A 23,315-nucleotide genomic window follows, 5' to 3' on the forward strand; every position below is an offset into this window, starting at 1 on the left:
GACCAATAGATACACCCCTGCAAGTTCAATAAGAATTGAAGGTGGCTAAATAATTTTCTAAGTTTAAATATAACTGAGGCAGTCTGCACAATTCACACAATGATAAGTCATGTCTAACTGATGACATCATACAAGAGTTGGTCGATTTGTTCTTTGCTTGCAAAACTTCTTACCTTTTTATCTGCAGGTATCATTAAGTGGAAAAGAATTAATTTGTCCAGAGCTATATACCTAAAATATGGAACGCTTCACGAATTTGCGTGTCATCCTTGCGCAGGGGCCATGCTAATCTTCTCTGTATCGTTCCAATTTTAGTATATGTGCTGCCGAAGCAAGCACATTCCAAAAGCAAAGTCCTAAGATATATATACCCCACCATGTGCCTCAAGATTGATCTTAGGGAGAGTAAAAGATGGAAGTTAAATTCAGATGGGGTTTCAAAGACTGGAGAACACTTTACAATAAACAAGATAGAGCTACTTACTGGCAAAAAAATTCAATATCCCATTAAGGAAAGGCCACCAATTTCTATACGTACCACAGTCAAATTAATTATGCAAATTAGCATGTGGAGGTTCATTTCTTTTGGAACCATAGGCTGTACAAGATTAAAATTGCTCCTAAGTACAGAACAAGTGAAGTAGGAATGGAAAATGGCAAAATAGTTTTCTAAGACTTAATAGAAGTACTGAGACAACCTGCACAATTTAGACAAGAATTGAATTTGAAAATGATATGTCATGTCGAACTGATTTTGTCATAAAAAAGTTGGTCGATTTGTTCTTTGCTTGCAAAATTTCTTGACTTTTTATCTGCAGGTATCTTAAGTGGAATCGAATTAATTTGTCCAGAGCTATATACCTAAAATATGGAACGCTTCACGAATTTGCGTGTCATCCTTGTGCAGGGGCCATGCTAATCTTCTCTGTATCGTTCCAATTTTAGTATATGTGCTGCCGAAGCAAGCACATTCCAAAAGCAAAGTCCTAAGAGTTATATACCCCACCATGTGCCTCAAGATTGATCTTAGGGAGAGTGAAAGTTGGAAGTTAAATTTAAATAGGGTTTTATAAACTGGAGAACATTAACAAGATAGAGCTGCTAACTGGCAAAAAAATTCAATATCCCATTAAGGAATAGCCATCGATTTCCATACATACCACAGTGAAACAAATTATGAAAATTGGCATGTAGAGGTTCATTTCTTCAAAACCATAGACCGTACTAGGCTAAAATTGCTTCTTTGCATTCTTTGGCTAGGATGGCACTTGACAAAAATGGGTGCTCTTTGCCAGGCACCCCTGTGCATCTAAGCAGCCAGGTTTCCAGACATCAGCAAAATCTCCAGCCAAAAAAACATTTACTGCCCATTAAATAACCATTCTTTTTTATAACTTTATAGTTTATAGCATTTAGTTTAGGGAGACTAAAGAATTTTACTTCTAAATGTTTTTAGTTTATAATACTAATCATATGCTAATCACCATTTATGTAATCGGTTAATGTCAAATAAGTGGGCAAAAAGGTCAAAAATGACATAGTTTACACTTAAAATGTATTTGTTGCTAAACAAATTTGGATATATGCAAATTATGTAACTGCTAAACTTTAAGATTGTAAATTAAGTATTGTGTGCACTATCTTTTGGCTCAATTAACAATAAAAGTAAAAAATACAGATGAAAAGCATATGGTAAGTATTGTAAATTAATAATATATATATATTTTGAAGCCACAACTTGGTCTCCCTAATTGTATTGGTATATGATTTAAACTAGCCCTAACATTTTATTTTTATTTTTGTACATTCTGTTAGAGGTGCTTATGTGTTGTGAATGGCTCCTTGGTTTGACATCTAATACATTATGTGTTCAGCTCTTATTTTTGTGGAGCAGAGTTAAAAAAAGAATTTTTAGAAGTCTAGTATATCCATGGGTGTTTGGGGAGTTTCTTGATGGAACATTATGTGTAGAGGGAGAAGCTAGGCATTTGTTCTTTGTGGAAAGGGTCTTAAATCTCATGCATTAAGCAAATTAGGTGATTGCAGCATGCACCATGGGCTTCAATAATTATATATTAGCAGATTTGATTTGCTGGAGATTGTGGTTTTGTACTGTACAATTGTCTAGAGTTATGAATAGTTATTGGATAAAGAAAGATACATTTTTCCACTGTACCAAGCAGAACCTATTGGGTGCAGCAGTGCATATTCATGCCTTCAGACCTGGAGTGACTTGGAGGGGGCACCTGTCCCTTACGTTTCCGCTTCGACCAATAGATACACCCCTGCAAGTTCAATAAGAATTGAAGGTGGCTAAATAATTTTCTAAGTTTAAATATAACTGAGGCAGTCTGCACAATTCACACAATGATAAGTCATGTCTAACTGATGACATCATACAAGAGTTGGTCGATTTGTTCTTTGCTTGCAAAACTTCTTACCTTTTTATCTGCAGGTATCATTAAGTGGAAAAGAATTAATTTGTCCAGAGCTATATACCTAAAATATGGAACGCTTCACGAATTTGCGTGTCATCCTTGCGCAGGGGCCATGCTAATCTTCTCTGTATCGTTCCAATTTTAGTATATGTGCTGCCGAAGCAAGCACATTCCAAAAGCAAAGTCCTAAGATATATATACCCCACCATGTGCCTCAAGATTGATCTTAGGGAGAGTAAAAGATGGAAGTTAAATTCAGATGGGGTTTCAAAGACTGGAGAACACTTTACAATAAACAAGATAGAGCTACTTACTGGCAAAAAAATTCAATATCCCATTAAGGAAAGGCCACCAATTTCTATACGTACCACAGTCAAATTAATTATGCAAATTAGCATGTGGAGGTTCATTTCTTTTGGAACCATAGGCTGTACAAGATTAAAATTGCTCCTAAGTACAGAACAAGTGAAGTAGGAATGGAAAATGGCAAAATAGTTTTCTAAGACTTAATAGAAGTACTGAGACAACCTGCACAATTTAGACAAGAATTGAATTTGAAAATGATATGTCATGTCGAACTGATTTTGTCATAAAAAAGTTGGTCGATTTGTTCTTTGCTTGCAAAATTTCTTGACTTTTTATCTGCAGGTATCTTAAGTGGAATCGAATTAATTTGTCCAGAGCTATATACCTAAAATATGGAACGCTTCACGAATTTGCGTGTCATCCTTGTGCAGGGGCCATGCTAATCTTCTCTGTATCGTTCCAATTTTAGTATATGTGCTGCCGAAGCAAGCACATTCCAAAAGCAAAGTCCTAAGAGTTATATACCCCACCATGTGCCTCAAGATTGATCTTAGGGAGAGTGAAAGTTGGAAGTTAAATTTAAATAGGGTTTTATAAACTGGAGAACATTAACAAGATAGAGCTGCTAACTGGCAAAAAAATTCAATATCCCATTAAGGAATAGCCATCGATTTCCATACATACCACAGTGAAACAAATTATGAAAATTGGCATGTAGAGGTTCATTTCTTCAAAACCATAGACCGTACTAGGCTAAAATTGCTTCTTTGCATTCTTTGGCTAGGATGGCACTTGACAAAAATGGGTGCTCTTTGCCAGGCACCCCTGTGCATCTAAGCAGCCAGGTTTCCAGACATCAGCAAAATCTCCAGCCAAAAAAACATTTACTGCCCATTAAATAACCATTCTTTTTTATAACTTTATAGTTTATAGCATTTAGTTTAGGGAGACTAAAGAATTTTACTTCTAAATGTTTTTAGTTTATAATACTAATCATATGCTAATCACCATTTATGTAATCGGTTAATGTCAAATAAGTGGGCAAAAAGGTCAAAAATGACATAGTTTACACTTAAAATGTATTTGTTGCTAAACAAATTTGGATATATGCAAATTATGTAACTGCTAAACTTTAAGATTGTAAATTAAGTATTGTGTGCACTATCTTTTGGCTCAATTAACAATAAAAGTAAAAAATACAGATGAAAAGCATATGGTAAGTATTGTAAATTAATAATATATATATATTTTGAAGCCACAACTTGGTCTCCCTAATTGTATTGGTATATGATTTAAACTAGCCCTAACATTTTATTTTTATTTTTGTACATTCTGTTAGAGGTGCTTATGTGTTGTGAATGGCTCCTTGGTTTGACATCTAATACATTATGTGTTCAGCTCTTATTTTTGTGGAGCAGAGTTAAAAAAAGAATTTTTAGAAGTCTAGTATATCCATGGGTGTTTGGGGAGTTTCTTGATGGAACATTATGTGTAGAGGGAGAAGCTAGGCATTTGTTCTTTGTGGAAAGGGTCTTAAATCTCATGCATTAAGCAAATTAGGTGATTGCAGCATGCACCATGGGCTTCAATAATTATATATTAGCAGATTTGATTTGCTGGAGATTGTGGTTTTGTACTGTACAATTGTCTAGAGTTATGAATAGTTATTGGATAAAGAAAGATACATTTTTCCACTGTACCAAGCAGAACCTATTGGGTGCAGCAGTGCATATTCATGCCTTCAGACCTGGAGTGACTTGGAGGGGGCACCTGTCCCTTACGTTTCCGCTTCGACCAATAGATACACCCCTGCAAGTTCAATAAGAATTGAAGGTGGCTAAATAATTTTCTAAGTTTAAATATAACTGAGGCAGTCTGCACAATTCACACAATGATAAGTCATGTCTAACTGATGACATCATACAAGAGTTGGTCGATTTGTTCTTTGCTTGCAAAACTTCTTACCTTTTTATCTGCAGGTATCATTAAGTGGAAAAGAATTAATTTGTCCAGAGCTATATACCTAAAATATGGAACGCTTCACGAATTTGCGTGTCATCCTTGCGCAGGGGCCATGCTAATCTTCTCTGTATCGTTCCAATTTTAGTATATGTGCTGCCGAAGCAAGCACATTCCAAAAGCAAAGTCCTAAGATATATATACCCCACCATGTGCCTCAAGATTGATCTTAGGGAGAGTAAAAGATGGAAGTTAAATTCAGATGGGGTTTCAAAGACTGGAGAACACTTTACAATAAACAAGATAGAGCTACTTACTGGCAAAAAAATTCAATATCCCATTAAGGAAAGGCCACCAATTTCTATACGTACCACAGTCAAATTAATTATGCAAATTAGCATGTGGAGGTTCATTTCTTTTGGAACCATAGGCTGTACAAGATTAAAATTGCTCCTAAGTACAGAACAAGTGAAGTAGGAATGGAAAATGGCAAAATAGTTTTCTAAGACTTAATAGAAGTACTGAGACAACCTGCACAATTTAGACAAGAATTGAATTTGAAAATGATATGTCATGTCGAACTGATTTTGTCATAAAAAAGTTGGTCGATTTGTTCTTTGCTTGCAAAATTTCTTGACTTTTTATCTGCAGGTATCTTAAGTGGAATCGAATTAATTTGTCCAGAGCTATATACCTAAAATATGGAACGCTTCACGAATTTGCGTGTCATCCTTGTGCAGGGGCCATGCTAATCTTCTCTGTATCGTTCCAATTTTAGTATATGTGCTGCCGAAGCAAGCACATTCCAAAAGCAAAGTCCTAAGAGTTATATACCCCACCATGTGCCTCAAGATTGATCTTAGGGAGAGTGAAAGTTGGAAGTTAAATTTAAATAGGGTTTTATAAACTGGAGAACATTAACAAGATAGAGCTGCTAACTGGCAAAAAAATTCAATATCCCATTAAGGAATAGCCATCGATTTCCATACATACCACAGTGAAACAAATTATGAAAATTGGCATGTAGAGGTTCATTTCTTCAAAACCATAGACCGTACTAGGCTAAAATTGCTTCTTTGCATTCTTTGGCTAGGATGGCACTTGACAAAAATGGGTGCTCTTTGCCAGGCACCCCTGTGCATCTAAGCAGCCAGGTTTCCAGACATCAGCAAAATCTCCAGCCAAAAAAACATTTACTGCCCATTAAATAACCATTCTTTTTTATAACTTTATAGTTTATAGCATTTAGTTTAGGGAGACTAAAGAATTTTACTTCTAAATGTTTTTAGTTTATAATACTAATCATATGCTAATCACCATTTATGTAATCGGTTAATGTCAAATAAGTGGGCAAAAAGGTCAAAAATGACATAGTTTACACTTAAAATGTATTTGTTGCTAAACAAATTTGGATATATGCAAATTATGTAACTGCTAAACTTTAAGATTGTAAATTAAGTATTGTGTGCACTATCTTTTGGCTCAATTAACAATAAAAGTAAAAAATACAGATGAAAAGCATATGGTAAGTATTGTAAATTAATAATATATATATATTTTGAAGCCACAACTTGGTCTCCCTAATTGTATTGGTATATGATTTAAACTAGCCCTAACATTTTATTTTTATTTTTGTACATTCTGTTAGAGGTGCTTATGTGTTGTGAATGGCTCCTTGGTTTGACATCTAATACATTATGTGTTCAGCTCTTATTTTTGTGGAGCAGAGTTAAAAAAAGAATTTTTAGAAGTCTAGTATATCCATGGGTGTTTGGGGAGTTTCTTGATGGAACATTATGTGTAGAGGGAGAAGCTAGGCATTTGTTCTTTGTGGAAAGGGTCTTAAATCTCATGCATTAAGCAAATTAGGTGATTGCAGCATGCACCATGGGCTTCAATAATTATATATTAGCAGATTTGATTTGCTGGAGATTGTGGTTTTGTACTGTACAATTGTCTAGAGTTATGAATAGTTATTGGATAAAGAAAGATACATTTTTCCACTGTACCAAGCAGAACCTATTGGGTGCAGCAGTGCATATTCATGCCTTCAGACCTGGAGTGACTTGGAGGGGGCACCTGTCCCTTACGTTTCCGCTTCGACCAATAGATACACCCCTGCAAGTTCAATAAGAATTGAAGGTGGCTAAATAATTTTCTAAGTTTAAATATAACTGAGGCAGTCTGCACAATTCACACAATGATAAGTCATGTCTAACTGATGACATCATACAAGAGTTGGTCGATTTGTTCTTTGCTTGCAAAACTTCTTACCTTTTTATCTGCAGGTATCATTAAGTGGAAAAGAATTAATTTGTCCAGAGCTATATACCTAAAATATGGAACGCTTCACGAATTTGCGTGTCATCCTTGCGCAGGGGCCATGCTAATCTTCTCTGTATCGTTCCAATTTTAGTATATGTGCTGCCGAAGCAAGCACATTCCAAAAGCAAAGTCCTAAGATATATATACCCCACCATGTGCCTCAAGATTGATCTTAGGGAGAGTAAAAGATGGAAGTTAAATTCAGATGGGGTTTCAAAGACTGGAGAACACTTTACAATAAACAAGATAGAGCTACTTACTGGCAAAAAATTCAATATCCCATTAAGGAAAGGCCACCAATTTCTATACGTACCACAGTCAAATTAATTATGCAAATTAGCATGTGGAGGTTCATTTCTTTTGGAACCATAGGCTGTACAAGATTAAAATTGCTCCTAAGTACAGAACAAGTGAAGTAGGAATGGAAAATGGCAAAATAGTTTTCTAAGACTTAATAGAAGTACTGAGACAACCTGCACAATTTAGACAAGAATTGAATTTGAAAATGATATGTCATGTCGAACTGATTTTGTCATAAAAAAGTTGGTCGATTTGTTCTTTGCTTGCAAAATTTCTTGACTTTTTATCTGCAGGTATCTTAAGTGGAATCGAATTAATTTGTCCAGAGCTATATACCTAAAATATGGAACGCTTCACGAATTTGCGTGTCATCCTTGTGCAGGGGCCATGCTAATCTTCTCTGTATCGTTCCAATTTTAGTATATGTGCTGCCGAAGCAAGCACATTCCAAAAGCAAAGTCCTAAGAGTTATATACCCCACCATGTGCCTCAAGATTGATCTTAGGGAGAGTGAAAGTTGGAAGTTAAATTTAAATAGGGTTTTATAAACTGGAGAACATTAACAAGATAGAGCTGCTAACTGGCAAAAAAATTCAATATCCCATTAAGGAATAGCCATCGATTTCCATACATACCACAGTGAAACAAATTATGAAAATTGGCATGTAGAGGTTCATTTCTTCAAAACCATAGACCGTACTAGGCTAAAATTGCTTCTTTGCATTCTTTGGCTAGGATGGCACTTGACAAAAATGGGTGCTCTTTGCCAGGCACCCCTGTGCATCTAAGCAGCCAGGTTTCCAGACATCAGCAAAATCTCCAGCCAAAAAAACATTTACTGCCCATTAAATAACCATTCTTTTTTATAACTTTATAGTTTATAGCATTTAGTTTAGGGAGACTAAAGAATTTTACTTCTAAATGTTTTTAGTTTATAATACTAATCATATGCTAATCACCATTTATGTAATCGGTTAATGTCAAATAAGTGGGCAAAAAGGTCAAAAATGACATAGTTTACACTTAAAATGTATTTGTTGCTAAACAAATTTGGATATATGCAAATTATGTAACTGCTAAACTTTAAGATTGTAAATTAAGTATTGTGTGCACTATCTTTTGGCTCAATTAACAATAAAAGTAAAAAATACAGATGAAAAGCATATGGTAAGTATTGTAAATTAATAATATATATATATTTTGAAGCCACAACTTGGTCTCCCTAATTGTATTGGTATATGATTTAAACTAGCCCTAACATTTTATTTTTATTTTTGTACATTCTGTTAGAGGTGCTTATGTGTTGTGAATGGCTCCTTGGTTTGACATCTAATACATTATGTGTTCAGCTCTTATTTTTGTGGAGCAGAGTTAAAAAAAGAATTTTTAGAAGTCTAGTATATCCATGGGTGTTTGGGGAGTTTCTTGATGGAACATTATGTGTAGAGGGAGAAGCTAGGCATTTGTTCTTTGTGGAAAGGGTCTTAAATCTCATGCATTAAGCAAATTAGGTGATTGCAGCATGCACCATGGGCTTCAATAATTATATATTAGCAGATTTGATTTGCTGGAGATTGTGGTTTTGTACTGTACAATTGTCTAGAGTTATGAATAGTTATTGGATAAAGAAAGATACATTTTTCCACTGTACCAAGCAGAACCTATTGGGTGCAGCAGTGCATATTCATGCCTTCAGACCTGGAGTGACTTGGAGGGGGCACCTGTCCCTTACGTTTCCGCTTCGACCAATAGATACACCCCTGCAAGTTCAATAAGAATTGAAGGTGGCTAAATAATTTTCTAAGTTTAAATATAACTGAGGCAGTCTGCACAATTCACACAATGATAAGTCATGTCTAACTGATGACATCATACAAGAGTTGGTCGATTTGTTCTTTGCTTGCAAAACTTCTTACCTTTTTATCTGCAGGTATCATTAAGTGGAAAAGAATTAATTTGTCCAGAGCTATATACCTAAAATATGGAACGCTTCACGAATTTGCGTGTCATCCTTGCGCAGGGGCCATGCTAATCTTCTCTGTATCGTTCCAATTTTAGTATATGTGCTGCCGAAGCAAGCACATTCCAAAAGCAAAGTCCTAAGATATATATACCCCACCATGTGCCTCAAGATTGATCTTAGGGAGAGTAAAAGATGGAAGTTAAATTCAGATGGGGTTTCAAAGACTGGAGAACACTTTACAATAAACAAGATAGAGCTACTTACTGGCAAAAAATTCAATATCCCATTAAGGAAAGGCCACCAATTTCTATACGTACCACAGTCAAATTAATTATGCAAATTAGCATGTGGAGGTTCATTTCTTTTGGAACCATAGGCTGTACAAGATTAAAATTGCTCCTAAGTACAGAACAAGTGAAGTAGGAATGGAAAATGGCAAAATAGTTTTCTAAGACTTAATAGAAGTACTGAGACAACCTGCACAATTTAGACAAGAATTGAATTTGAAAATGATATGTCATGTCGAACTGATTTTGTCATAAAAAAGTTGGTCGATTTGTTCTTTGCTTGCAAAATTTCTTGACTTTTTATCTGCAGGTATCTTAAGTGGAATCGAATTAATTTGTCCAGAGCTATATACCTAAAATATGGAACGCTTCACGAATTTGCGTGTCATCCTTGTGCAGGGGCCATGCTAATCTTCTCTGTATCGTTCCAATTTTAGTATATGTGCTGCCGAAGCAAGCACATTCCAAAAGCAAAGTCCTAAGAGTTATATACCCCACCATGTGCCTCAAGATTGATCTTAGGGAGAGTGAAAGTTGGAAGTTAAATTTAAATAGGGTTTTATAAACTGGAGAACATTAACAAGATAGAGCTGCTAACTGGCAAAAAAATTCAATATCCCATTAAGGAATAGCCATCGATTTCCATACATACCACAGTGAAACAAATTATGAAAATTGGCATGTAGAGGTTCATTTCTTCAAAACCATAGACCGTACTAGGCTAAAATTGCTTCTTTGCATTCTTTGGCTAGGATGGCACTTGACAAAAATGGGTGCTCTTTGCCAGGCACCCCTGTGCATCTAAGCAGCCAGGTTTCCAGACATCAGCAAAATCTCCAGCCAAAAAAACATTTACTGCCCATTAAATAACCATTCTTTTTTATAACTTTATAGTTTATAGCATTTAGTTTAGGGAGACTAAAGAATTTTACTTCTAAATGTTTTTAGTTTATAATACTAATCATATGCTAATCACCATTTATGTAATCGGTTAATGTCAAATAAGTGGGCAAAAAGGTCAAAAATGACATAGTTTACACTTAAAATGTATTTGTTGCTAAACAAATTTGGATATATGCAAATTATGTAACTGCTAAACTTTAAGATTGTAAATTAAGTATTGTGTGCACTATCTTTTGGCTCAATTAACAATAAAAGTAAAAAATACAGATGAAAAGCATATGGTAAGTATTGTAAATTAATAATATATATATATTTTGAAGCCACAACTTGGTCTCCCTAATTGTATTGGTATATGATTTAAACTAGCCCTAACATTTTATTTTTCTTTTTGTACATTCTGTTAGAGGTGCTTATGTGTTGTGAATGGCTCACATCTAATACATTATGTGTTCAGCTCTTATTTTTGTGGAGCAGAGTTAAAAAAAGAATTTTTAGAAGTCTAGTATATCCATGGGTGTTTGGGGAGTTTCTTGATGGAACATTATGTGTAGAGGGAGAAGCTAGGCATTTGTTCTTTGTGGAAAGGGTCTTAAATCTCATGCATTAAGCAAATTAGGTGATTGCAGCATGCACCATGGGCTTCAATAATTATATATTAGCAGATTTGATTTGCTGGAGATTGTGGTTTTGTACTGTACAATTGTCTAGAGTTATGAATAGTTATTGGATAAAGAAAGATACATTTTTCCACTGTACCAAGCAGAACCTATTGGGTGCAGCAGTGCATATTCATGCCTTCAGACCTGGAGTGACTTGGAGGGGGCACCTGTCCCTTACGTTTCCGCTTCGACCAATAGATACACCCCTGCAAGTTCAATAAGAATTGAAGGTGGCTAAATAATTTTCTAAGTTTAAATATAACTGAGGCAGTCTGCACAATTCACACAATGATAAGTCATGTCTAACTGATGACATCATACAAGAGTTGGTCGATTTGTTCTTTGCTTGCAAAACTTCTTACCTTTTTATCTGCAGGTATCATTAAGTGGAAAAGAATTAATTTGTCCAGAGCTATATACCTAAAATATGGAACGCTTCACGAATTTGCGTGTCATCCTTGCGCAGGGGCCATGCTAATCTTCTCTGTATCGTTCCAATTTTAGTATATGTGCTGCCGAAGCAAGCACATTCCAAAAGCAAAGTCCTAAGATATATATACCCCACCATGTGCCTCAAGATTGATCTTAGGGAGAGTAAAAGATGGAAGTTAAATTCAGATGGGGTTTCAAAGACTGGAGAACACTTTACAATAAACAAGATAGAGCTACTTACTGGCAAAAAAATTCAATATCCCATTAAGGAAAGGCCACCAATTTCTATACGTACCACAGTCAAATTAATTATGCAAATTAGCATGTGGAGGTTCATTTCTTTTGGAACCATAGGCTGTACAAGATTAAAATTGCTCCTAAGTACAGAACAAGTGAAGTAGGAATGGAAAATGGCAAAATAGTTTTCTAAGACTTAATAGAAGTACTGAGACAACCTGCACAATTTAGACAAGAATTGAATTTGAAAATGATATGTCATGTCGAACTGATTTTGTCATAAAAAAGTTGGTCGATTTGTTCTTTGCTTGCAAAATTTCTTGACTTTTTATCTGCAGGTATCTTAAGTGGAATCGAATTAATTTGTCCAGAGCTATATACCTAAAATATGGAACGCTTCACGAATTTGCGTGTCATCCTTGTGCAGGGGCCATGCTAATCTTCTCTGTATCGTTCCAATTTTAGTATATGTGCTGCCGAAGCAAGCACATTCCAAAAGCAAAGTCCTAAGAGTTATATACCCCACCATGTGCCTCAAGATTGATCTTAGGGAGAGTGAAAGTTGGAAGTTAAATTTAAATAGGGTTTTATAAACTGGAGAACATTAACAAGATAGAGCTGCTAACTGGCAAAAAAATTCAATATCCCATTAAGGAATAGCCATCGATTTCCATACATACCACAGTGAAACAAATTATGAAAATTGGCATGTAGAGGTTCATTTCTTCAAAACCATAGACCGTACTAGGCTAAAATTGCTTCTTTGCATTCTTTGGCTAGGATGGCACTTGACAAAAATGGGTGCTCTTTGCCAGGCACCCCTGTGCATCTAAGCAGCCAGGTTTCCAGACATCAGCAAAATCTCCAGCCAAAAAAACATTTACTGCCCATTAAATAACCATTCTTTTTTATAACTTTATAGTTTATAGCATTTAGTTTAGGGAGACTAAAGAATTTTACTTCTAAATGTTTTTAGTTTATAATACTAATCATATGCTAATCACCATTTATGTAATCGGTTAATGTCAAATAAGTGGGCAAAAAGGTCAAAAATGACATAGTTTACACTTAAAATGTATTTGTTGCTAAACAAATTTGGATATATGCAAATTATGTAACTTCTAAACTTTAAGATTGTAAATTAAGTATTGTGTGCACTATCTTTTGGCTCAATTAACAATAAAAGTAAAAAATACAGATGAAAAGCATATGGTAAGTATTGTAAATTAATAATATATATATATTTTGAAGCCACAACTTGGTCTCCCTAATTGTATTGGTATATGATTTAAACTAGCCCTAACATTTTATTTTTATTTTTGTACATTCTGTTAGAGGTGCTTATGTGTTGTGAATGGCTCCTTGGTTTGACATCTAATACATTATGTGTTCAGCTCTTATTTTTGTGGAGCAGAGTTAAAAAAAGAATTTTTAGAAGTCTAGTATATCCATGGGTGTTTGGGGAGTTTCTTGATGGAACATTATGTGTAGAGGGAGAAGCTAGGCATTTGTTCTTTGTGGAAAGGGTCTTAAATCTCATGCATTAAGCAAATTAGGTGATTGCAGCATGCACCATGGGCTTCAATAATTATATATTAGCAGATTTGATTTGCTGGAGATTGTGGTTTTGTACTGTACAATTGTCTAGAGTTATGAATAGTTATTGGATAAAGAAAGATACATTTTTCCACTGTACCAAGCAGAACCTATTGGGTGCAGCAGTGCATATTCATGCCTTCAGACCTGGAGTGACTTGGAGGGGGCACCTGTCCCTTACGTTTCCGCTTCGACCAATAGATACACCCCTGCAAGTTCAATAAGAATTGAAGGTGGCTAAATAATTTTCTAAGTTTAAATATAACTGAGGCAGTCTGCACAATTCACACAATGATAAGTCATGTCTAACTGATGACATCATACAAGAGTTGGTCGATTTGTTCTTTGCTTGCAAAACTTCTTACCTTTTTATCTGCAGGTATCATTAAGTGGAAAAGAATTAATTTGTCCAGAGCTATATACCTAAAATATGGAACGCTTCACGAATTTGCGTGTCATCCTTGCGCAGGGGCCATGCTAATCTTCTCTGTATCGTTCCAATTTTAGTATATGTGCTGCCGAAGCAAGCACATTCCAAAAGCAAAGTCCTAAGATATATATACCCCACCATGTGCCTCAAGATTGATCTTAGGGAGAGTAAAAGATGGAAGTTAAATTCAGATGGGGTTTCAAAGACTGGAGAACACTTTACAATAAACAAGATAGAGCTACTTACTGGCAAAAAAATTCAATATCCCATTAAGGAAAGGCCACCAATTTCTATACGTACCACAGTCAAATTAATTATGCAAATTAGCATGTGGAGGTTCATTTCTTTTGGAACCATAGGCTGTACAAGATTAAAATTGCTCCTAAGTACAGAACAAGTGAAGTAGGAATGGAAAATGGCAAAATAGTTTTCTAAGACTTAATAGAAGTACTGAGACAACCTGCACAATTTAGACAAGAATTGAATTTGAAAATGATATGTCATGTCGAACTGATTTTGTCATAAAAAAGTTGGTCGATTTGTTCTTTGCTTGCAAAATTTCTTGACTTTTTATCTGCAGGTATCTTAAGTGGAATCGAATTAATTTGTCCAGAGCTATATACCTAAAATATGGAACGCTTCACGAATTTGCGTGTCATCCTTGTGCAGGGGCCATGCTAATCTTCTCTGTATCGTTCCAATTTTAGTATATGTGCTGCCGAAGCAAGCACATTCCAAAAGCAAAGTCCTAAGAGTTATATACCCCACCATGTGCCTCAAGATTGATCTTAGGGAGAGTGAAAGTTGGAAGTTAAATTTAAATAGGGTTTTATAAACTGGAGAACATTAACAAGATAGAGCTGCTAACTGGCAAAAAAATTCAATATCCCATTAAGGAATAGCCATCGATTTCCATACATACCACAGTGAAACAAATTATGAAAATTGGCATGTAGAGGTTCATTTCTTCAAAACCATAGACCGTACTAGGCTAAAATTGCTTCTTTGCATTCTTTGGCTAGGATGGCACTTGACAAAAATGGGTGCTCTTTGCCAGGCACCCCTGTGCATCTAAGCAGCCAGGTTTCCAGACATCAGCAAAATCTCCAGCCAAAAAAACATTTACTGCCCATTAAATAACCATTCTTTTTTATAACTTTATAGTTTATAGCATTTAGTTTAGGGAGACTAAAGAATTTTACTTCTAAATGTTTTTAGTTTATAATACTAATCATATGCTAATCACCATTTATGTAATCGGTTAATGTCAAATAAGTGGGCAAAAAGGTCAAAAATGACATAGTTTACACTTAAAATGTATTTGTTGCTAAACAAATTTGGATATATGCAAATTATGTAACTGCTAAACTTTAAGATTGTAAATTAAGTATTGTGTGCACTATCTTTTGGCTCAATTAACAATAAAAGTAAAAAATACAGATGAAAAGCATATGGTAAGTATTGTAAATTAATAATATATATATATTTTGAAGCCACAACTTGGTCTCCCTAATTGTATTGGTATATGATTTAAACTAGCCCTAACATTTTATTTTTATTTTTGTACATTCTGTTAGAGGTGCTTATGTGTTGTGAATGGCTCCTTGGTTTGACATCTAATACATTATGTGTTCAGCTCTTATTTTTGTGGAGCAGAGTTAAAAAAAGAATTTTTAGAAGTCTAGTATATCCATGGGTGTTTGGGGAGTTTCTTGATGGAACATTATGTGTAGAGGGAGAAGCTAGGCATTTGTTCTTTGTGGAAAGGGTCTTAAATCTCATGCATTAAGCAAATTAGGTGATTGCAGCATGCACCATGGGCTTCAATAATTATATATTAGCAGATTTGATTTGCTGGAGATTGTGGTTTTGTACTGTACAATTGTCTAGAGTTATGAATAGTTATTGGATAAAGAAAGATACATTTTTCCACTGTACCAAGCAGAACCTATTGGGTGCAGCAGTGCATATTCATGCCTTCAGACCTGGAGTGACTTGGAGGGGGCACCTGTCCCTTACGTTTCCGCTTCGACCAATAGATACACCCCTGCAAGTTCAATAAGAATTGAAGGTGGCTAAATAATTTTCTAAGTTTAAATATAACTGAGGCAGTCTGCACAATTCACACAATGATAAGTCATGTCTAACTGATGACATCATACAAGAGTTGGTCGATTTGTTCTTTGCTTGCAAAACTTCTTACCTTTTTATCTGCAGGTATCATTAAGTGGAAAAGAATTAATTTGTCCAGAGCTATATACCTAAAATATGGAACGCTTCACGAATTTGCGTGTCATCCTTGCGCAGGGGCCATGCTAATCTTCTCTGTATCGTTCCAATTTTAGTATATGTGCTGCCGAAGCAAGCACATTCCAAAAGCAAAGTCCTAAGATATATATACCCCACCATGTGCCTCAAGATTGATCTTAGGGAGAGTAAAAGATGGAAGTTAAATTCAGATGGGGTTTCAAAGACTGGAGAACACTTTACAATAAACAAGATAGAGCTACTTACTGGCAAAAAAATTCAATATCCCATTAAGGAAAGGCCACCAATTTCTATACGTACCACAGTCAAATTAATTATGCAAATTAGCATGTGGAGGTTCATTTCTTTTGGAACCATAGGCTGTACAAGATTAAAATTGCTCCTAAGTACAGAACAAGTGAAGTAGGAATGGAAAATGGCAAAATAGTTTTCTAAGACTTAATAGAAGTACTGAGACAACCTGCACAATTTAGACAAGAATTGAATTTGAAAATGATATGTCATGTCGAACTGATTTTGTCATAAAAAAGTTGGTCGATTTGTTCTTTGCTTGCAAAATTTCTTGACTTTTTATCTGCAGGTATCTTAAGTGGAATCGAATTAATTTGTCCAGAGCTATATACCTAAAATATGGAACGCTTCACGAATTTGCGTGTCATCCTTGTGCAGGGGCCATGCTAATCTTCTCTGTATCGTTCCAATTTTAGTATATGTGCTGCCGAAGCAAGCACATTCCAAAAGCAAAGTCCTAAGAGTTATATACCCCACCATGTGCCTCAAGATTGATCTTAGGGAGAGTGAAAGTTGGAAGTTAAATTTAAATAGGGTTTTATAAACTGGAGAACATTAACAAGATAGAGCTGCTAACTGGCAAAAAAATTCAATATCCCATTAAGGAATAGCCATCGATTTCCATACATACCACAGTGAAACAAATTATGAAAATTGGCATGTAGAGGTTCATTTCTTCAAAACCATAGACCGTACTAGGCTAAAATTGCTTCTTTGCATTCTTTGGCTAGGATGGCACTTGACAAAAATGGGTGCTCTTTGCCAGGCACCCCTGTGCATCTAAGCAGCCAGGTTTCCAGACATCAGCAAAATCTCCAGCCAAAAAAACATTTACTGCCCATTAAATAACCATTCTTTTTTATAACTTTATAGTTTATAGCATTTAGTTTAGGGAGACTAAAGAATTTTACTTCTAAATGTTTTTAGTTTATAATACTAATCATATGCTAATCACCATTTATGTAATCGGTTAATGTCAAATAAGTGGGCAAAAAGGTCAAAAATGACATAGTTTACACTTAAAATGTATTTGTTGCTAAACAAATTTGGATATATGCAAATTATGTAACTGCTAAACTTTAAGATTGTAAATTAAGTATTGTGTGCACTATCTTTTGGCTCAATTAACAATAAAAGTAAAAAATACAGATGAAAAGCATATGGTAAGTATTGTAAATTAATAATATATATATATTTTGAAGCCACAACTTGGTCTCCCTAATTGTATTGGTATATGATTTAAACTAGCCCTAACATTTTATTTTTATTTTTGTACATTCTGTTAGAGGTGCTTATGTGTTGTGAATGGCTCCTTGGTTTGACATCTAATACATTATGTGTTCAGCTCTTATTTTTGTGGAGCAGAGTTAAAAAAAGAATTTTTAGAAGTCTAGTATATCCATGGGTGTTTGGGGAGTTTCTTGATGGAACATTATGTGTAGAGGGAGAAGCTAGGCATTTGTTCTTTGTGGAAAGGGTCTTAAATCTCATGCATTAAGCAAATTAGGTGATTGCAGCATGCACCATGGGCTTCAATAATTATATATTAGCAGATTTGATTTGCTGGAGATTGTGGTTTTGTACTGTACAATTGTCTAGAGTTATGAATAGTTATTGGATAAAGAAAGATACATTTTTCCACTGTACCAAGCAGAACCTATTGGGTGCAGCAGTGCATATTCATGCCTTCAGACCTGGAGTGACTTGGAGGGGGCACCTGTCCCTTACGTTTCCGCTTCGACCAATAGATACACCCCTGCAAGTTCAATAAGAATTGAAGGTGGCTAAATAATTTTCTAAGTTTAAATATAACTGAGGCAGTCTGCACAATTCACACAATGATAAGTCATGTCTAACTGATGACATCATACAAGAGTTGGTCGATTTGTTCTTTGCTTGCAAAACTTCTTACCTTTTTATCTGCAGGTATCATTAAGTGGAAAAGAATTAATTTGTCCAGAGCTATATACCTAAAATATGGAACGCTTCACGAATTTGCGTGTCATCCTTGCGCAGGGGCCATGCTAATCTTCTCTGTATCGTTCCAATTTTAGTATATGTGCTGCCGAAGCAAGCACATTCCAAAAGCAAAGTCCTAAGATATATATACCCCACCATGTGCCTCAAGATTGATCTTAGGGAGAGTAAAAGATGGAAGTTAAATTCAGATGGGGTTTCAAAGACTGGAGAACACTTTACAATAAACAAGATAGAGCTACTTACTGGCAAAAAAATTCAATATCCCATTAAGGAAAGGCCACCAATTTCTATACGTACCACAGTCAAATTAATTATGCAAATTAGCATGTGGAGGTTCATTTCTTTTGGAACCATAGGCTGTACAAGATTAAAATTGCTCCTAAGTACAGAACAAGTGAAGTAGGAATGGAAAATGGCAAAATAGTTTTCTAAGACTTAATAGAAGTACTGAGACAACCTGCACAATTTAGACAAGAATTGAATTTGAAAATGATATGTCATGTCGAACTGATTTTGTCATAAAAAAGTTGGTCGATTTGTTCTTTGCTTGCAAAATTTCTTGACTTTTTATCTGCAGGTATCTTAAGTGGAATCGAATTAATTTGTCCAGAGCTATATACCTAAAATATGGAACGCTTCACGAATTTGCGTGTCATCCTTGTGCAGGGGCCATGCTAATCTTCTCTGTATCGTTCCAATTTTAGTATATGTGCTGCCGAAGCAAGCACATTCCAAAAGCAAAGTCCTAAGAGTTATATACCCCACCATGTGCCTCAAGATTGATCTTAGGGAGAGTGAAAGTTGGAAGTTAAATTTAAATAGGGTTTTATAAACTGGAGAACATTAACAAGATAGAGCTGCTAACTGGCAAAAAAATTCAATATCCCATTAAGGAATAGCCATCGATTTCCATACATACCACAGTGAAACAAATTATGAAAATTGGCATGTAGAGGTTCATTTCTTCAAAACCATAGACCGTACTAGGCTAAAATTGCTTCTTTGCATTCTTTGGCTAGGATGGCACTTGACAAAAATGGGTGCTCTTTGCCAGGCACCCCTGTGCATCTAAGCAGCCAGGTTTCCAGACATCAGCAAAATCTCCAGCCAAAAAAACATTTACTGCCCATTAAATAACCATTCTTTTTTATAACTTTATAGTTTATAGCATTTAGTTTAGGGAGACTAAAGAATTTTACTTCTAAATGTTTTTAGTTTATAATACTAATCATATGCTAATCACCATTTATGTAATCGGTTAATGTCAAATAAGTGGGCAAAAAGGTCAAAAATGACATAGTTTACACTTAAAATGTATTTGTTGCTAAACAAATTTGGATATATGCAAATTATGTAACTTCTAAACTTTAAGATTGTAAATTAAGTATTGTGTGCACTATCTTTTGGCTCAATTAACAATAAAAGTAAAAAATACAGATGAAAAGCATATGGTAAGTATTGTAAATTAATAATATATATATATTTTGAAGCCACAACTTGGTCTCCCTAATTGTATTGGTATATGATTTAAACTAGCCCTAACATTTTATTTTTATTTTTGTACATTCTGTTAGAGGTGCTTATGTGTTGTGAATGGCTCCTTGGTTTGACATCTAATACATTATGTGTTCAGCTCTTATTTTTGTGGAGCAGAGTTAAAAAAAGAATTTTTAGAAGTCTAGTATATCCATGGGTGTTTGGGGAGTTTCTTGATGGAACATTATGTGTAGAGGGAGAAGCTAGGCATTTGTTCTTTGTGGAAAGGGTCTTAAATCTCATGCATTAAGCAAATTAGGTGATTGCAGCATGCACCATGGGCTTCAATAATTATATATTAGCAGATTTGATTTGCTGGAGATTGTGGTTTTGTACTGTACAATTGTCTAGAGTTATGAATAGTTATTGGATAAAGAAAGATACATTTTTCCACTGTACCAAGCAGAACCTATTGGGTGCAGCAGTGCATATTCATGCCTTCAGACCTGGAGTGACTTGGAGGGGGCACCTGTCCCTTACGTTTCCGCTTCGACCAATAGATACACCCCTGCAAGTTCAATAAGAATTGAAGGTGGCTAAATAATTTTCTAAGTTTAAATATAACTGAGGCAGTCTGCACAATTCACACAATGATAAGTCATGTCTAACTGATGACATCATACAAGAGTTGGTCGATTTGTTCTTTGCTTGCAAAACTTCTTACCTTTTTATCTGCAGGTATCATTAAGTGGAAAAGAATTAATTTGTCCAGAGCTATATACCTAAAATATGGAACGCTTCACGAATTTGCGTGTCATCCTTGCGCAGGGGCCATGCTAATCTTCTCTGTATCGTTCCAATTTTAGTATATGTGCTGCCGAAGCAAGCACATTCCAAAAGCAAAGTCCTAAGATATATATACCCCACCATGTGCCTCAAGATTGATCTTAGGGAGAGTAAAAGATGGAAGTTAAATTCAGATGGGGTTTCAAAGACTGGAGAACACTTTACAATAAACAAGATAGAGCTACTTACTGGCAAAAAAATTCAATATCCCATTAAGGAAAGGCCACCAATTTCTATACGTACCACAGTCAAATTAATTATGCAAATTAGCATGTGGAGGTTCATTTCTTTTGGAACCATAGGCTGTACAAGATTAAAATTGCTCCTAAGTACAGAACAAGTGAAGTAGGAATGGAAAATGGCAAAATAGTTTTCTAAGACTTAATAGAAGTACTGAGACAACCTGCACAATTTAGACAAGAATTGAATTTGAAAATGATATGTCATGTCGAACTGATTTTGTCATAAAAAAGTTGGTCGATTTGTTCTTTGCTTGCAAAATTTCTTGACTTTTTATCTGCAGGTATCTTAAGTGGAATCGAATTAATTTGTCCAGAGCTATATACCTAAAATATGGAACGCTTCACGAATTTGCGTGTCATCCTTGTGCAGGGGCCATGCTAATCTTCTCTGTATCGTTCCAATTTTAGTATATGTGCTGCCGAAGCAAGCACATTCCAAAAGCAAAGTCCTAAGAGTTATATACCCCACCATGTGCCTCAAGATTGATCTTAGGGAGAGTGAAAGTTGGAAGTTAAATTTAAATAGGGTTTTATAAACTGGAGAACATTAACAAGATAGAGCTGCTAACTGGCAAAAAAATTCAATATCCCATTAAGGAATAGCCATCGATTTCCATACATACCACAGTGAAACAAATTATGAAAATTGGCATGTAGAGGTTCATTTCTTCAAAACCATAGACCGTACTAGGCTAAAATTGCTTCTTTGCATTCTTTGGCTAGGATGGCACTTGACAAAAATGGGTGCTCTTTGCCAGGCACCCCTGTGCATCTAAGCAGCCAGGTTTCCAGACATCAGCAAAATCTCCAGCCAAAAAAACATTTACTGCCCATTAAATAACCATTCTTTTTTATAACTTTATAGTTTATAGCATTTAGTTTAGGGAGACTAAAGAATTTTACTTCTAAATGTTTTTAGTTTATAATACTAATCATATGCTAATCACCATTTATGTAATCGGTTAATGTCAAATAAGTGGGCAAAAAGGTCAAAAATGACATAGTTTACACTTAAAATGTATTTGTTGCTAAACAAATTTGGATATATGCAAATTATGTAACTGCTAAACTTTAAGATTGTAAATTAAGTATTGTGTGCACTATCTTTTGGCTCAATTAACAATAAAAGTAAAAAATACAGATGAAAAGCATATGGTAAGTATTGTAAATTAATAATATATATATATTTTGAAGCCACAACTTGGTCTCCCTAATTGTATTGGTATATGATTTAAACTAGCCCTAACATTTTATTTTTATTTTTGTACATTCTGTTAGAGGTGCTTATGTGTTGTGAATGGCTCCTTGGTTTGACATCTAATACATTATGTGTTCAGCTCTTATTTTTGTGGAGCAGAGTTAAAAAAAGAATTTTTAGAAGTCTAGTATATCCATGGGTGTTTGGGGAGTTTCTTGATGGAACATTATGTGTAGAGGGAGAAGCTAGGCATTTGTTCTTTGTGGAAAGGGTCTTAAATCTCATGCATTAAGCAAATTAGGTGATTGCAGCATGCACCATGGGCTTCAATAATTATATATTAGCAGATTTGATTTGCTGGAGATTGTGGTTTTGTACTGTACAATTGTCTAGAGTTATGAATAGTTATTGGATAAAGAAAGATACATTTTTCCACTGTACCAAGCAGAACCTATTGGGTGCAGCAGTGCATATTCATGCCTTCAGACCTGGAGTGACTTGGAGGGGGCACCTGTCCCTTACGTTTCCGCTTCGACCAATAGATACACCCCTGCAAGTTCAATAAGAATTGAAGGTGGCTAAATAATTTTCTAAGTTTAAATATAACTGAGGCAGTCTGCACAATTCACACAATGATAAGTCATGTCTAACTGATGACATCATACAAGAGTTGGTCGATTTGTTCTTTGCTTGCAAAACTTCTTACCTTTTTATCTGCAGGTATCATTAAGTGGAAAAGAATTAATTTGTCCAGAGCTATATACCTAAAATATGGAACGCTTCACGAATTTGCGTGTCATCCTTGCGCAGGGGCCATGCTAATCTTCTCTGTATCGTTCCAATTTTAGTATATGTGCTGCCGAAGCAAGCACATTCCAAAAGCAAAGTCCTAAGATATATATACCCCACCATGTGCCTCAAGATTGATCTTAGGGAGAGTAAAAGATGGAAGTTAAATTCAGATGGGGTTTCAAAGACTGGAGAACACTTTACAATAAACAAGATAGAGCTACTTACTGGCAAAAAAATTCAATATCCCATTAAGGAAAGGCCACCAATTTCTATACGTACCACAGTCAAATTAATTATGCAAATTAGCATGTGGAGGTTCATTTCTTTTGGAACCATAGGCTGTACAAGATTAAAATTGCTCCTAAGTACAGAACAAGTGAAGTAGGA

General features: G+C 35.1%; 21 non-coding genes across 21 annotated transcripts; all 21 read right to left on the reverse strand.

Moving 5' to 3' along the window:
* Nucleotides 1-232: 232 nt before the first annotated feature.
* On the reverse strand, nt 233-339 carry LOC148431004 (U6 spliceosomal RNA). The gene has a single exon (XR_015877289.1). It is a non-coding gene; the product is annotated as a U6 spliceosomal RNA (small nuclear RNA).
* A 523-nt stretch (nt 340-862) lies between these two features.
* LOC148431005 (U6 spliceosomal RNA) lies at nt 863-969 on the reverse strand. Its single transcript, XR_015877300.1, has one exon. It is a non-coding gene; the product is annotated as a U6 spliceosomal RNA (small nuclear RNA).
* Nucleotides 970-2,500: 1,531 nt separating this feature from the next.
* LOC148431006 (U6 spliceosomal RNA) lies at nt 2,501-2,607 on the reverse strand. The gene has a single exon (XR_015877301.1). It is a non-coding gene; the product is annotated as a U6 spliceosomal RNA (small nuclear RNA).
* Nucleotides 2,608-3,130: 523 nt separating this feature from the next.
* On the reverse strand, nt 3,131-3,237 carry LOC148431007 (U6 spliceosomal RNA). Its single transcript, XR_015877302.1, has one exon. It is a non-coding gene; the product is annotated as a U6 spliceosomal RNA (small nuclear RNA).
* A 1,531-nt stretch (nt 3,238-4,768) lies between these two features.
* On the reverse strand, nt 4,769-4,875 carry LOC148431008 (U6 spliceosomal RNA). The gene has a single exon (XR_015877312.1). It is a non-coding gene; the product is annotated as a U6 spliceosomal RNA (small nuclear RNA).
* Nucleotides 4,876-5,398: 523 nt separating this feature from the next.
* LOC148431009 (U6 spliceosomal RNA) lies at nt 5,399-5,505 on the reverse strand. Its single transcript, XR_015877303.1, has one exon. It is a non-coding gene; the product is annotated as a U6 spliceosomal RNA (small nuclear RNA).
* A 1,531-nt stretch (nt 5,506-7,036) lies between these two features.
* Nucleotides 7,037-7,143, reverse strand: LOC148431010 (U6 spliceosomal RNA). Its single transcript, XR_015877316.1, has one exon. It is a non-coding gene; the product is annotated as a U6 spliceosomal RNA (small nuclear RNA).
* Nucleotides 7,144-7,665: 522 nt separating this feature from the next.
* LOC148431011 (U6 spliceosomal RNA) lies at nt 7,666-7,772 on the reverse strand. Its single transcript, XR_015877304.1, has one exon. It is a non-coding gene; the product is annotated as a U6 spliceosomal RNA (small nuclear RNA).
* Nucleotides 7,773-9,303: 1,531 nt separating this feature from the next.
* On the reverse strand, nt 9,304-9,410 carry LOC148431012 (U6 spliceosomal RNA). Its single transcript, XR_015877317.1, has one exon. It is a non-coding gene; the product is annotated as a U6 spliceosomal RNA (small nuclear RNA).
* A 522-nt stretch (nt 9,411-9,932) lies between these two features.
* On the reverse strand, nt 9,933-10,039 carry LOC148431013 (U6 spliceosomal RNA). The gene has a single exon (XR_015877305.1). It is a non-coding gene; the product is annotated as a U6 spliceosomal RNA (small nuclear RNA).
* A 1,522-nt stretch (nt 10,040-11,561) lies between these two features.
* Nucleotides 11,562-11,668, reverse strand: LOC148431014 (U6 spliceosomal RNA). The gene has a single exon (XR_015877290.1). It is a non-coding gene; the product is annotated as a U6 spliceosomal RNA (small nuclear RNA).
* Nucleotides 11,669-12,191: 523 nt separating this feature from the next.
* Nucleotides 12,192-12,298, reverse strand: LOC148431015 (U6 spliceosomal RNA). Its single transcript, XR_015877306.1, has one exon. It is a non-coding gene; the product is annotated as a U6 spliceosomal RNA (small nuclear RNA).
* A 1,531-nt stretch (nt 12,299-13,829) lies between these two features.
* Nucleotides 13,830-13,936, reverse strand: LOC148431016 (U6 spliceosomal RNA). Its single transcript, XR_015877291.1, has one exon. It is a non-coding gene; the product is annotated as a U6 spliceosomal RNA (small nuclear RNA).
* A 523-nt stretch (nt 13,937-14,459) lies between these two features.
* On the reverse strand, nt 14,460-14,566 carry LOC148431017 (U6 spliceosomal RNA). The gene has a single exon (XR_015877307.1). It is a non-coding gene; the product is annotated as a U6 spliceosomal RNA (small nuclear RNA).
* Nucleotides 14,567-16,097: 1,531 nt separating this feature from the next.
* LOC148431018 (U6 spliceosomal RNA) lies at nt 16,098-16,204 on the reverse strand. Its single transcript, XR_015877292.1, has one exon. It is a non-coding gene; the product is annotated as a U6 spliceosomal RNA (small nuclear RNA).
* Nucleotides 16,205-16,727: 523 nt separating this feature from the next.
* On the reverse strand, nt 16,728-16,834 carry LOC148431019 (U6 spliceosomal RNA). Its single transcript, XR_015877308.1, has one exon. It is a non-coding gene; the product is annotated as a U6 spliceosomal RNA (small nuclear RNA).
* Nucleotides 16,835-18,365: 1,531 nt separating this feature from the next.
* LOC148431020 (U6 spliceosomal RNA) lies at nt 18,366-18,472 on the reverse strand. Its single transcript, XR_015877293.1, has one exon. It is a non-coding gene; the product is annotated as a U6 spliceosomal RNA (small nuclear RNA).
* Nucleotides 18,473-18,995: 523 nt separating this feature from the next.
* LOC148431021 (U6 spliceosomal RNA) lies at nt 18,996-19,102 on the reverse strand. The gene has a single exon (XR_015877309.1). It is a non-coding gene; the product is annotated as a U6 spliceosomal RNA (small nuclear RNA).
* Nucleotides 19,103-20,633: 1,531 nt separating this feature from the next.
* LOC148431022 (U6 spliceosomal RNA) lies at nt 20,634-20,740 on the reverse strand. The gene has a single exon (XR_015877294.1). It is a non-coding gene; the product is annotated as a U6 spliceosomal RNA (small nuclear RNA).
* A 523-nt stretch (nt 20,741-21,263) lies between these two features.
* On the reverse strand, nt 21,264-21,370 carry LOC148431023 (U6 spliceosomal RNA). The gene has a single exon (XR_015877310.1). It is a non-coding gene; the product is annotated as a U6 spliceosomal RNA (small nuclear RNA).
* A 1,531-nt stretch (nt 21,371-22,901) lies between these two features.
* On the reverse strand, nt 22,902-23,008 carry LOC148431024 (U6 spliceosomal RNA). Its single transcript, XR_015877295.1, has one exon. It is a non-coding gene; the product is annotated as a U6 spliceosomal RNA (small nuclear RNA).
* Between the last annotated feature and the right edge of the window lie 307 nt (nt 23,009-23,315).

This window comes from Taudactylus pleione, unplaced genomic scaffold, assembly GCF_031769625.1.
Source record: "Taudactylus pleione unplaced genomic scaffold, aTauple2 ptg003008c, whole genome shotgun sequence".
In the NCBI taxonomy this organism is placed as follows: domain Eukaryota; kingdom Metazoa; phylum Chordata; class Amphibia; order Anura; family Myobatrachidae; genus Taudactylus; species Taudactylus pleione.